At 39.8% G+C, this 15,360-nt stretch overlaps 1 long non-coding RNA gene and 1 pseudogene across 1 annotated transcript; both read left to right on the forward strand.

Moving 5' to 3' along the window:
- The first annotated feature begins 683 nt into the window (after positions 1-683).
- LOC112076181 (uncharacterized) lies at positions 684-3,147 on the forward strand. Its single transcript, XR_002895124.2, has 2 exons — positions 684-1,006; positions 2,755-3,147. It is a non-coding gene; the product is annotated as an uncharacterized lncRNA (long non-coding RNA).
- Positions 3,148-11,834: 8,687 nt separating this feature from the next.
- The window catches only part of LOC112067830 (toll-like receptor 13), a 26,566-nt pseudogene continuing 23,040 nt past the window's right edge, over positions 11,835-15,360 (forward strand).

Genomic DNA, 15,360 nt, shown 5'->3' on the forward strand with positions numbered 1-15,360 from the left:
AACGCAGAAATAAAATATAAATCATGCCTTACCTTTGACTAAATTCTTTTGTTGGCACTCCAATATGTCCCATAAACATCACAAATGGTCCTTTTTGTTCGATTAATTCCGTCGCTATATATCCAAAATGTCCATTTATTTGGACCGTTTCATCCAGAAAAACACAGCTTCCAACTTTCGCCATGTCACTACAAAATATATCAAAAGTTACATTTAAACTTTACCAAAACATTTCAAACTACTTTTGTAATACAACGTTAGGTATTTTTAAACATTAATAATCGATCAATTTGAAGACAGGATGATCTGTGTTCAATACAAAAAGAAAACAAACTGACGCAACTTTTTTCGTAACGTGCCTCTCTCAAAAAATTTACTTCATGTGACCCTCATTTACGATAGCCCTACTTCTTCATTACACAAAGGAATAACCTCAACCGATTTCCAAGGACTGGTGACATCCAGTGGAAGCGGTAGGAACTGCAAGCAAGTCCATTAGAAATCTGGTGTCTCTAAGAAAACTAATTTAAAAGACAGTGACATCAAAAAAAATAAAAAACATTCTGAATGGTTTGTCCTCGGGGTTTTGCCTGCTACATAAGTTCTGTTATTCCCACAGACATGATTCAAACAGTTTTAGAAACTTCAGAGTGTTTTCTATACAAATCTACTAATAATATGCATATCTTATATTCTGGGGATGAGTAGCAGGCAGTTGAATTTTGGCATGCTATTTATCCGAAAGTGAAAATGCTACCCCCTGCCCACAAGAAGTTAAGTACCTAAAATACGTGGCATATGTCCTCAGAAAGATCCAACTAATGATTAGAATAAGCAATTTAAGGTTCACTTTACTTTTTATAGTGATGCGGATTTTTGTTTTCCAGGGCTACAACTGGTGTCATGACCGAAACGTCGTCACCATCTTCAGTGCACCAAACTACTGCTATCGCTGTGGCAACCAAGCTGCCATCATGGAACTGGACGACACTCTGAAATACTCTTTGTAAGTGACATTGAGGTTATCTGAGGATCTAAGGACAGGTGAACTCAGATGAGTGTTTATAACCAGGTTTCCATCCAACCGTTTCATACAGATGAATTACCTGATGCATTTAAAAAAAAGTCACGACCGGACTGACGGAAACAGGAAATGCTGGTACAATTGTATAACTGTTCGACAGACAATTTGTTGGTTCGATACGGTGGGATCTTTTCAAATCAAATTTTATTGGTCACATTCACATGGTTAGCAGATGTTATTGCGAGTGTAGTGCAATGCTTGTGCTTCTAGTAACGACAGTGCAGCAATATCTAACAAGTAATATCTAACAATTCCACAACAAATACCTAATGCACACAAATCTAAGTAAGGAATGGAATAAGCATATACTGTATACATTTATGGATGAGTGACGTCAGAGCGGTATTTTTGTGTCAGTAAAATGTATAAAGTGAGAAATGGCGGTGGAAATGCCTTTTTATGAGCAAATATTGGTATAATAACCATCATATTGAAGTAAACTTGATATGTTGTCTGGTCCTCCCACTACGACTCGGGAAAGCATGCAGTTTATTAGGCTACAGATGAAATAAGTTATAATGAACTGCACAGAGTGGTGAAAATGCACGGTGATGAGCTTGATGCACCTTTCTTATTCTGGTGATGTTTATTCATCAATGCATGGCTGCCGTTTGACAAATAAATATTGTCCTTAATAATCTCGTGTAGGTACCTGCACTGTATCTGCCAGCTGTTGGCTATAGCCCACGTGCCAAGACCAGAGTGGGCACATTTGTTGTATAATGCAACAGTATTTGTGACACAACATGCAGTAACGTCTACATGCATAGCCCTGTATCCGCAATAAGTCTGTTTGATTGAAATGCACCCCTGGTGGGAAAATTAGTTTTTTTTAGGCTGTTTTCAGGCTTGTTTTCTGCAATTATACATATTCTGCTATGTGGCTGAGAAACATTTGTGCTAATTTTCCAAAGTTCTTTGCATTTTTCCATGAATGCTGTGTTCTTTTGCTATCAATGCACATAACAATCGATGCACAAACATGACTATCAATGCTGCTGAATTTTTTTATTTTTTCAGCTGTGTAGCATTTATTTMGGGGATTTTTAGTTCTCAATGATTATATTATAAATAAATACATATATACAGTGCCTTCAGAAATTATTCACACCCCTTGACTTTTTCCAGATATTGTTGTTACAGCCTGAATTTAGAATGGATTTCTTTGTCACTGGTATTGTCACACAATACCAGTAATGTCAAAGTGGAATTAGGTTTTTTGAAATTTGTACAAATTACAAATGAAAAGCTGAAATGTCTTGAGTCAATAAGTATTCAACCCCTTTTGTTATGGCAAGCCTAAATAAGTTCCAGAGTAAAAAAAAAAATTGCTCAAGTTGCACGGACTCACTGTGTGCAATAATAGTGTTTAACATCATTTTCGAAGGACTACCTCATCTCTGTACCCCACACATACAATTATCTGTAAGGTCCCTTTGTCGAGCAGCGAATTTCAAAAACGGATTCTACCACAAAGACCAGGGAGGTTTTCCAATGCCTCGCAAAGAAGGGCACCTATTGGTAGATCTGTAAAAGTGCTGGCATTATAAATTGAGTTATACGTTCCATTATCACCTCGATTGTGATTGTTCTGACATGTTTAAATGTGGCAGTTCTGTAATGGTCTTCATTGGAGTCATCCTAATGTTGTATTTACTGTCCTCCTCCAGCCTTCAGTTTGACCCTGCACCTCGACGCGGGGAGCCCCATGTCACCCGCCGTACCCCCGACTACTTCTTATAAACACCCACTGGCCTGGTGGTGGAGGATGAAGACTGCAAGACCGCTACAGCAAGCAAACAACAAACCCCCAAAACCTGTGTGCATATGACTTGTTACAACACGAAAGCACTGACATGGACCAAAATGTGCCATGTAAGCATTTAGTACATAATACAAATTGCCCTGTGTCTCAGTACTGCAACACAGTGTCCCGTTTGAGCCTTTACTGTAGTCGCCTGCTGTATAATATTGATCGTAATATTATTTTGTTTTTGGGCTCTACACACAGAGAGAAAGCATCCCTATATACGGTATTTCCCATTATTGCGTCTGAGCGCACAGGCACTGCCATTGAGGCGATCTCTATTTTGAAGTGGTCAATTTTCTTCACGGTTGGCTGATCTCTCCTGATTACCAGGTTGGACATGATTTCCAACAGGGTCATGGGGGGGAGGGGGATCAGCCAATGAAGTTGGCTGTCCATGCTAAAATGGCCTTTTGGCCACTAGAGGCCTCTCTCTGCAACTGTACATTACTCTGCACAAAAAAATGTGATAACTTGCTTACTTTCCCCACCCAAATATCACTGGAAAATGATACATTTTCCATTGGCAATGCCTGGCATGTGAATAACGGTATTTTATACAAATGCACAAGCTTACATCCCCAGCCCACGCTTCTTCACCAAACTTCTTCCTACTCTTCCCCTTGGTCTAATCTACCTGTTTATTTTCCTCTGTATATTTGTCATGAAGTGATTGCCTCTTTGATGCATTTGAACTAATAAAGTACTTTAAATTGTAAATGACACCAAATCGCTGACTCTCAGGGATATTTTCAATCGAAATTGTCCACTCATACAGTAAGTTTGTGTAGCAAACTGTTTTAATAAAGCTTGGGAACCACTGGAATTTATACACAAAATGTGGTGTTTGAGCATTGGGAAGAGTACACTAGGCAGAGGTGGAAAAAGTACTAAATTGTCATACTTGAGTAAAAGTAAAGATACCTTAATGTAAAATGACTCAAGTAACCCAGTAAAATACTACTAAATGTGCTTAAGTACAGTGGTGTAAAAACTATTCAATTTTCATACTTGAGTTAAAAGTAGAAAGTAAATGCTATACATCAAATTCCTTATATTTAGCAAACCAAATGGCACAATTAACTTTTTTATTACTTTTTTTGACAGCCAAGGGCACACCAACACTCAAACGAAGCATTTATGTTTAGTGATCCCACCAGATCAGAGGCAGTACGGATGACCAGGGACGGTGTCTTGATAAGTGTGTGAATTGGACCTTTTTCCTGTACTGCTAAGCATTCAAATTGTAACTAGTACTTTTGGGTGTCAGGGAAAATGTATGGAGTAAAAAGTACATTTTATTTTTGGAATTGGAATCAGGTTAAAGTTGGCAAAAATATAAAAAGTAAAGTAGCCCCAAAAAATGACTTATATAAAAAGTAAAGTAGCCCCAAAAAATGACTAAGTAGTACTTTCAAATATTTTTACTTAAGTACTTTACACCACTGTCCTGACATTGAGCTGTAAAATCCTGGCAATATGGACTCAGTTAACAGGTTTATATACTGAACAAAAATATAAACTCAACATGTAAAGTGTTGGTCCCATGTTTCATGAGCTGAAATAAAAGATCCAAGAAATGTTCCATATGCTCAAATTGTGTCCACAAGTTTGTTTACATCCCTGTTAGTGAGCATTTCTCCTTTGCCAAGATAATCCACCCATCTGACAGGTGTGGCATATCAAGAAGCTGATTAAACAGCATGATCATTACACAGGTGCACCTTATGATGGGGACAATAAAAGGCCACTCTAAAATGTGCATTTTGTCACACAACACAACTACAGATGTCTCAAGTTTTGAGGGAGTGTGTAATTGGCATGCAGACTGCAGGAATGTGCACCAGAGCTATTGTAAGTTAATCAAATGTTAATTTCTCTACCATGAGCTGCCTCCAACGTCAATTTAGAGAATTTGGCAGTACGTCCAACCGGCCTGATCAACTCTATGCGAAGGAGATGTGTCACGCTTCATGTGGCAAATGGTGGTCACACCAGATACTAACTGGTTTTCTGATCCACGCCTCAACCAGTATTGAATCACCTTTGGCAGCGATTACAGTATTTCTGGGTAAGTCTAAGAGCTTTGCACACCTGGATTGCACAATATTTGCAATTTATTTTTATTATTCAGGGATGCAAACTAGTCACCTTTCGGCAAAATTCTCAGTTTTGAATCCAAAATAGGTGACCTGTGTGGATGTAGATCCGATGAGAAATGTTTGGGGGGCGGGGCTTTGGATCACTACTGGCTGTAAGCGAATGAGTGATGTGCATTTGGAGCAATACTAGCTGTATCCAAGGCTCAGCCAATCGTTGACATAACTGGGTGATTCTGCAACTTCAGGCACTTTGGCTCTGCAAGCTTTCAGAAATTAAAATGTATTGAAACACCATTTTACCAGTATTATAATTGTATTTGATTTGTCAAGAAATAATATCTGATAATGGCTGCGATCGTACAATTCAGGAATTTATATATTTTTTTAATTTTTCCCAGACAGCCATAGACAAAAATGTACATCACGTCATTAAATTAACTCGTATTGAATATTATTTTTAAGGTTTTCCTAATATGAGTAATTCAACACAACGCCTGGATGTATAAACTTGCCTTTGTGACAGCAGAAAACATTTATCATAAAAGATGAGATTTTTCCACCCAACCTTTTTGTGATATGATAACAACCATATGATTTCCCTATCTAAAACAATCAATCAATGTAAATACTACATAATATAGAAATGTACCTAAAAATTGTGTGTGGTGGAAATGACAAGGTGTGGTGGAAATGATGTCTATGTAAAACAAAATTATGAAAACAATATTTTATTGAAAACATTTTGAACAACAACCATTGTTAAACATTTCATTAATTTAAGACAAAGTAAGATTCCAAAAGTAGCCGATGGGCAGATCTCAAGGAAGTAGACCAGTGTTTTTGAGAGATGAGCCCAGATTGCAGAAGGGTCATCCGCATAGAAGAGCTCAGTGAGCAAGGTGAAACTGCATCATTTGTGGTATACCCAACACAGGTGTGGAGGGTCACCTGCTTGTGAGAATCGCCAAAGTGAACTGCCTGGATTTCACTGATGTATTTACACAGGTAGTTCTCTCAGGGGTACAACTTTGGTTTTAGAAATGGGGGGAAATAATTATTATAATTTGTTTTATCCAGTCGGATAAACACTCCAAACAGCATACCCGACCGCTCGGAGGCGTCTGCATGGTCCTAAAGCACACAGTTGCCTCATTTTGTATCACATTCCAATGATTAAACTGGGGGGGACAGAAATGCCATTTCAGAATGTGGGGAGGACATGTTCCCCCTGTCCCCAGTGAAAGTTGCACCCCTGAGTTGTCTGCAAAGTCAATATGCACGATGATCTCCTCTTTCCGCAGATTCTCTTTTAATTCTCTCAGTTTGGAGTATTGGTGTCGAATGTTTGACCAACTACTCTTTCAATCCTTTGTAGAAGTCCTCCAGTAGAATCTGCAGTGTGCCACACATCTTTTCTTTTACTGTCAAATATACAGTGAACTTCTCCACGTTTCCCTCTTTGTTTTTCCTCTCTCTCTCTTCAGCTTTGTTTTTCCACTCAAACCACCATGTCTGCTCACCAGCATCAAAGTCAGATGTTTTAAGCTCTTTTGCTTGGCAAAGGGAGAACTCTGTGTACATGCACTCTTTCTCCAGGTTCTCACTGCACAAAGACTCAATAAGTTCCTGCAGCTGATCAATTTGTGGTAATGTAGTTTGTCCGCCGTGAACTGGAGTTTGGCGTGGGTTTTGCAGAGGCGTGTCCCTATCCTGAATGGTTGGCTTGACAACCCAAAAAGGYCGTCTTTTGCAMAATTCATWGTAGGACATTTTAATCTCTGAATATTCCCTCTTAAAAATCCGATAAACYTTCTGAATTGTGCCATTCAAGAAGCGCTTCTGCTTTTTTTTCTTCTTGTTCCTCGTTAGTGTGTCCTTTTCCCCTGTTGTCGCTCTACTGTTGTTATCACGTTCATAGAATCTAGTGGTTTTCTCTTCTGTGGCTGTGCTAATTATGTTACACTGCTTTTTCCGGGAGTATTGAAGACTTGTTGGCCTGTTTTCATTTGCCGTCATTGCTTTTGCTGAAAATCCTAAATTCTCCGTTTGCAGCTTTGACCAGGCCATATTTTCTCAGGATGTTGCCTCTGAGCAATTTTAAAGCAACTTGTTTGTCCTTGGCACTGCGCATTTTTTAATGCTTTTGCTTTAACTCTGCAATGATGGCATTTTGAAACAATAATATCCTTCTCAAGTTCTTCGGAGTTCCCTTCATTTTCTGTTTTGTCTTTGTCTTTGGGGAATCTTGTCTCACCATTTTCTTCATCAGTTGATCATACCTTTTTTTTTGTATTTCTCAGTTTTCTGTTAAGCAAAAAAATCTCTATGACTTCTTCCAACCTTTTTCCTTACAGTAAGTATTAAAATTCTCATTCCTGTTGCAGATAATGAGGAAGGAGTATCAGGGTGTGCATCAGGGGCAGCTAAGTTAGGGGCAGGTATGATGGCCTCATGTTCTGGCTGCAAGTCATCTGATGACTTGTGTTGTGTTACCTGATAGGTAGGTTTCCATTGCAACTGTTCTCTTTAAAGTCTGTCTTCTATTCCGTTGGTTGCATTTTCATTGCCATCGCTTGCATCTTTGTTCTCGCTTTGTATGCTCCGAGATAAATTTCACTTCTCCCTTCTCTTTTTTCTTCCAGTATCTCTCCCTGTCTTTTTGCAGATGTTCCTGGTATCGTATAGGATATTTTTTTAAATTTTGTTTCTATGTCTGTGACATCTGAGCTGTTTTATGTGGCATCTTCTAAAAACAAAAAAATACTACTCAAGTTTTCCAATTGTGGAAACCTTGGAGCATTTTCTAGGTTAAAGTAATTTAAAACATGATTAAATAAGCCTAAAGTTTTTTTGAAAGGAAAAAGTAATAACATAATGGATTTTTGTCATTACCTCCACAGTTAAGGTTGTGATGGACATTTTTATAAAAAATAAAAAATGTTTAATGTAACTAGGTAAGTCAGTTGAGAACAAATTCTTATTTACAATGACGGCCTACCGGGGAACAGTGGGTTAACTGCCTTGTTCAGGGGCAGATTTTTTACCTTGTCAGCTCGGGGATTCGATCCCGCACCCTTTCTGTAACTGGCCCAATGCTCTAACCACTAGGCTACCTGTGATGGAAATTAGCTTCTACTGTTTTTGGAGAAAAATGACAGACTTTGGCTAGTATTACAGCTAGCATTTAGTTTACAATAAATACATAAAATATATTTAAACAATCTAAATTTCACCACAAATTAAAGGAATTTCAGCCTGTTTGGAAATGACTGACAATAAAAATATTCTCTAAACAAGCAATATTTACCTAGATTTTTCTTCAACTTCTGGACATCACTTCTGGAACAACTGTCCGCTGCAGCCATGTGCTTCAGTGTCGCAATAAGTTTCCATGGTAACTAAATTAACATTCTCTTGACAAAACTTTATTAACGAGGAATTTGGCCTCAGTGGTGGAAATGACATCACTACCAAAGGACAGGTATATTTTGTGTAAATAACAATATAAAGGGCATACTCACAATAAATATTGATACAGATTTTTTTTTATTGACTCTTTCTCTAGAAGATAACATTACATAATGTGTAATTATGAATGTTTTCTCACAGAAAAACATAGTAGAAGCTCAAAAGTCTGGGTCTAGGACAAGGGAAAAGAAGTGAAATTGAGGTCTAAAATGCATCTGAAAAGTAGTGTCACGTGTGCTCCCTCTCTGGCCTCTAGGTAACCAGGCTGCTCGTTATGGCGCACACCTGTCGCCAGCGTTACGCACATAATGATACTCACCTGGACTCCATCACCTCCTTGATTACCTGCCCTTTATATGTCACTCCATTTGGTTTCTTCCCCCCTCGTCATTGTTGCTGTTTCATGTCGGTGCGTTGTTTGTGTTTCTTGTTTTCTTTATTTCTTTATTTATTAAATGTATTCACTCCCTGATCTTGCTTCCCGACTCTGGGCGTACATCGTTACAAGTAGCTAAACTACTTGATAGAGAGGTGTTAAAATATCTGGGGTGATTGTAGTGTGAACTTAACATATAAAGGATAAAAACATATTTTAAATAAAATTCCCCAAATTGACCCTGAGGACATAGCAGTTCCTGTAGTTGCAGAATCCCCAAACAACAGAATGCAGCACGTGACTGAAGAGAGAAGAGACATCCAATTTGCTAGTTACAGCATCAGCTGTGCGCTCTGGAAAGACAGTGGGAGAGTGGAAAGGCAGTATGTATATAAAAGAGGTAGGTGAGAAGCCTGACCACAGAAACGAAGGTGAGAAGGTGATGAAGCGTACTTCATGAGCTGTAACCAAAAAGCAACTGGCATTTGGAAAGTTTTAGGTGAGGGAGAAAGTGTGGTGGAACAAGTATTAGCATTGTTAAGTATCTTGCTAGCTGGATCGAATTCTCCGTTAACTAGCCAGAGAAATGTTGAGCAACATCAGCCAACTGATCAAATAATTGAGTTCATGGTGTGAAAATTAGCTGGCTAATGAAGTCAGATAGCTACAACATCAGATGCACTAACATTAGTAACCGAACCAATTCGCTAAAGTAAATGGTATGCGATTCCTTGCTGTTCCTCATAAATCCACTTTGAAATGATGGGATATTGTGTGAAACCAGTGACAAGCTGTAACACAACACAATGTGGGTAAAGTCCAGGGGTGTGAATCCTTTCTGAAGGCACTGTACCTGTAACAAATAAAAATTGTTACCTGTTGTGCAGTAAGAGCCAGCTCCTCAAAGCTGGTTGAAGCATGGAATAGAATAGGTGTTCCTATAAGCCCATGTTACGCAACATTTGTATAGGCTATGCAATTGTGTGAGAAAGCAGAGTTTTGATGGCCTCTAGGCTATTAAAAATAAGATTATTTTTTAACTAGGCAAGTCAGTTTTAAGAACAAATTCTTATTTACAATGACGGCCTAGGAACAGTGCCTTGTTCAGGGGCAGAAGGACAGATTTTTACCTTGTCAACTCGGGGATTCAATCTAGCAACCTTTCGGTTACTGGCCCAACGCTCTAACCACTAGACTACATGCCGCCCCAGAGTACTGGGAGAAGCCGAGCCGATTCCCTCTGCAGCAGAAGTTGTGCCCAGCTGCAGTGACACACCTCCTCCACCATCATAAACAAAAGGAAGGCAGCTGATGTTGAGGTCTGGAAGGGTTTGAGGGAGCTACTCCTCATGCCTGCAGTGGAGCTGGAATGTCCACCACCCGAACGCCATCTGCAGTGTGTGTAGAGTTTTGGAGGAGGCTGAGCTATGGAGCTGTGGGGATTGTGGCTCAGATAAATATTTGTCCACCAGTTGGAGTTATGGAAGGTAATGTATTTTTTTAGGGGGTAGATCAGCTTTAATATTGCGGATAGATTGTAGCTTCCATTAATGTAATTGCCTGCATCATTTCCAATCCCCCATATATTTTTGGGGTGAAATACATACAGTTAAAGTCGGAAGTTTACATACACCTTAGCCAAATACATTTAAACTCAGTTTTTCACAATTCCTAACATTTAATCCTAGTAAAAATGATCTGTCTTAGGATCACCACTTTATTTTAAGAATGTGAAATGTCAGAATAATAGTAGAGAGAATTATTTCTTTCAGCTTTTATTTCTTTCATCACATTCCCAGTGGGTCAGAAGTTTACGTACACTCAATTAGTATTTGGTAGCATTGCCTTTCAAATGTTTAACTTGGGTCAAACATTTCGAGTAGCCTTCCACAAGCTTCCCACAATAAGTTGGGTGAATTTTGGCCAATTCCCCCTGACAGAGCTGGTGTAACTGAATCAGGTTTGTAGGCCTCCTTGCTCGCACATGCTTTTTCAGTTCTGACCACACATTTTCTATGGGATTGAGGTCAGGGCTTTGTGATGGCCACTCCAATACCTTGACTTTGTTGTCCTTAAGCATATCCCAGTTTAGGTCACCTAACAGAACGAACTCTGATGATAGATGTGGGGAAATCAATTCACATATGGTGTCCAGGGCACAGCTGGGAGCTGGTCTGCCAGACAGGGCAAAGTTTTGTGAGTGGCTTTCCCACCCAGGTCACTACGGTTGCCATGAAGGCCTGTCTGGATCCACAACACGCTAGATAACGGGTCTCTTGTAAAGCTTTGTGGACCAATCATCTGCTTAGTGGATAATACCGATGCATTCACGACGAAACTACAGCAGGAATGACCTATGTTTCCCAAAGAGCACAAGGGTTTAAGTAATAACCTTGCAAATGTCCATTCCCTGTATCCCTAATCATTTTGTATAATTCATTATTTGCATTTTTGTTTTAAAGGAAAACTGTCATCAAATTATTGCAGTTGATGCCCTATTTTGGCTTCCCAGAAAAAGATTGTCTGGGACCAGCATTGAGGTTCCCAAACATGCTGTGTGTTTTTTTTATTTTGTGACGAAGACAAAGTCGACTGCTTTGTAGGTGGAGCATCAGACACACCAACACACCAACTGAGGTATACTGGATTTTGAAGAATTGGATGTATCTCACAATCAGTTAGTATCACTAGCCCTCTTCTGTGTGACATGTGTGACGTGTGTTTGTGTGTATAACCAACAGCTGGACTAATGTTGGAGAAGTTAAATGGTTTGATTGAAATCAGGAGAAGCCATTTATCCTTGGTGATGCGACTCTAGCATTTAACTATTCTGTCCATTTTTTGGGGGGAAGTTGAACAGATTAGATTCAACTTGAACTGCTTAGTGAATGTGCCTTTTTTCACTCATGCTTATTCACTTCATTTTACAGGGGTGCCCGGGATTTCAAGCCGGGGATCCGCTGCGATCCAAACCTGGACATAACTGGTGTGTTTGGGATGGCGTGCAGGCACGAGCATCCGCTGAAGTTCCTGAACCTGAAGAGAGGAGAGAAGTATGTTGATGGATCCATGTGGATGGATGGATAGATGGATGCTTCAGATGTGTTGCTGATGTATTTTAGTTATATAACATTGGCTACGATGACTGATGTTGAACTGTCATTTCAGGTTTGCAAATGCTGTGTTCCTGCTGGGGGACCTGAAAGCAATGCAGGGACCAAACATCACAACATTTCTTCACTTTGACATTGCATGCCAGCCTGAAGCCTCATTTACAGGTATCATTTATTCTGTTAAAAAACAATTCATTGTAGTTGCAGACAGTTATCCTAACAGTATTAAGAAACAGCTAGTTGTAATTTGTCCTAGTCCCTTAATTAATCATCACCACCCATTGTAATGCTCATTATGGTTTCTGATTGTACTTTACATTTCAGGTCACTGATGGRACCAGGTGTGTGACTGGTAGTGGGCTTGCTGACGGAGAACAGATGGAGAGGGTATGGTCCTACCTTTAGAAGATCACAAAAGAGATGACACCCTCACCGATGCCCTCCTCTACTACGCCGCCAGGGTCAGGGTATATATGTAAAACTGGAAATCAGTTAAGTATTGAGAAGACACATTGTTCAAGATTGTTTTCGGTATCATTTTGCAAAAAAATAACTCTGATGTATTTTAAACAATCTATGAAATGTATGTTCACCTTCATATGTTATAGTACCTGCAATACAACTCTGTCGGCAGAAGGTCCTAAAGGAGGAAAACGAGGCAAAAGAGGAGTTGGTGGTGCTGCTAAACAGCATTCCAGGTTAGATCCCATGTGTTTTGCTCATAATTATTGTTAATATGTAATGATCCTTTTCTGCTAATTCAATCAGATGAATTGGAAGCAGGGCTTCAGTAGCTGGACMCTTTCCCCTACAGAGCTCCTCTTTATGGAATGGTTTGCCGATGTGAGAGAATCAGACTCAGTCTCAAGTCTAGACTGTCAGTCCTAGGTTTGAGTGTTATCTGGCCCATGGGTGGGAAGGTGAACGGAAAGGTACTAGCCCCCACAACCCACCCAACCCATAAACCTTGACTTCCTTAAAAATGAAAGGCATCTGACCCTAGCGTCTTGAAATGTTTTCACCCTCTATAGCCATTATAGTCTTTAACTGGCCCTGCTGGTCATCTATGAACGTTTCACCCTCTATATCCATTATGGTCTTTACCTGACCCTGCTGTCATCTATAACGTTTCACCTCTATATCCATTATGGTCTTTTACCTGACCCTGCTGGTCATCTATGAACGTTTCACCCTCTATATCCCATTATGGTCCTTTAACCTGACCTGCTGGTAATCTATTGAACGTTTCAACCCCCTCTATAGTCCATTATGGTCTTTAACCTGACCCTGCTGGTCATCTATGAACGTTTCACCCTCTATATCCATTATGGTCTTTACCGAACCCTGCTGGTCATCTATGGTTTCACCTTTATGTTTTACGCTCTGTCCATCTTAACTTCTCCATTATATCCATTATGGTCTTACCTGACCCTGCTGTCATCTATGAACGTTTCACCCTCTATATGCCATTTGGTCTTTACCTGACCCTGCCTGGGTTCATCTATAGAACGTTTCCACCCTCTATATCCATATGGGGTCTTTACCCGACCCTGCAGGTCACTCTATTAGACGTTTCACCCTCCCTATATCCATTATGGTCTTACCTGACCCTGCTGGGTTATCTATGAACGTTGTCACCCTCTATATCCATTATTGTCTTTACCTGACCCTGCTGGTCATCTATGAACGTTTCACCCTCTATATCCATTATGGTCTTTACCCGACCCTGCTGGTCATCTATTAACGTTTCACCCTCTAGATCCATTATGGTCTTTACCTGGACCCTGCTGGTCATCTATGAACGTTTCACCCTCTATATCCATTATGGTCTTTACCTGACCTGCTGGTCATCTATGAACGTTCACCCTCTATATCCATTATGGTCTTTACCTGACCCTGCTGGTCATCTATGAACGTTTCACCCTCTTATAGCATTATGGTCTTTACCTGACCCTGCTGGTCATCTATGAACGTTTCACCCTCTATATTCCATTATGGTCTTTACCGTGACCCTTCTGGTCATCTATGAACGTTTTCACCCTCTATATCCATTATGGTCTTTACCTGACCCTGCTGGTCATCTATGAACGTTTCACCCTCTATAGCCATTATGGTCTTTACCTGACCCTGTTGGTCATCTATGAAAACGTTTCACCCTCTATATCCATTAGGTCTTTACCTGACCCTGCTGGTCATCTATGAACGTTTTCACCCTCTATATCCATTATGGTCTTTACCTGACCCCTGCTGGTCATCTATGAACGTTTCACCCTCTATATCCTTATGGTCTTTACCTGACCCTGCTGGTCATCTATGAACGTTTCACCCTCTATATCCATTAGGTCTTTACCTGACCCTGCTTGCGTCATCTATGAACGTTTCACCCGTCATTATCCATTATGGTACTGTTACCCGACCCTGCTGGTCATCTATGAACGTTTCACCCTTCTATATCCATTATTGGTCTTTACCTGACCCTGTTGTAATCTATGAACGTTTGAAATGTGTTTTTGTGTGCTCTATCCTGTTCTGATTATCTATCCTGTCCATCAGTATGACAAGCATGCACACCATGAACGCTTGTATTGTGCTTCTGCCTCTGCGCTGCTCGCTCTTTGGGTTTTAGGCAGCGTATCTGCTAAGCCACTTTGTCATGCTTTCTAACCAACTCCTGATGTAAAAAGCTTTATAAAATACATTCGACTGATTTGATGATGAAATCTTTGCTGTGGTTTCAACTGACAATTTGATATTTTAGTACAATTCCTAACTTGTTTCCATAAGATAATTTTTTCTAACTTGTGAGCATTGCAACATGTTATAACTCAGCACAACGGTCAGTGTGGTTGTATTTTGTTCTGCAAATAGATTTAATTAGGCCCTTGATTATGTTGGATCTGCATATCTACTTCCTGTTACTTTATACTCTTTGTCACCCTGACCCGTTTCCAACTTACATATCCCAGAAACATGAGTTTTCCCCTCCTCCCCTTGCTTTGTAATCTATTCTAATGAAGTCTTCTGACTGTGTGCAATCTTCACGATGTATAATCCATTCTACACTCAAAATCTACACTCAAAAGGATTTTGCACTTCCTGAACTGGTTATGGTTTGAGATGCTTTCATACTGATTATATTTGCGCCTTATATATGTTGATATAGTTTCTAGGTCTAAACATGATGTCCCCGTCAATCCCGATGAATAGTTAACGCCAGTTCGACTACTCAGCATGAGAAGTAAATTGCTTTTTTAGGATTGTTGTCTCCATCATATTTGTCCGCCTGTATTGGGGCTAGTCAATATAGTTTTAAACCTTTCTACATAAAACGTTTCACGTTTCCGCCTTGAGAAAACGTTGAAGTGCCATGGAGAGAGAAGCTGGTCTTCAACCACTGTGGCAGTAATTTT

This window comes from Salvelinus sp. IW2-2015, unplaced genomic scaffold (assembly GCF_002910315.2).
Source record: "Salvelinus sp. IW2-2015 unplaced genomic scaffold, ASM291031v2 Un_scaffold3613, whole genome shotgun sequence".
Lineage (NCBI taxonomy): Eukaryota > Metazoa > Chordata > Actinopteri > Salmoniformes > Salmonidae > Salvelinus > Salvelinus sp. IW2-2015.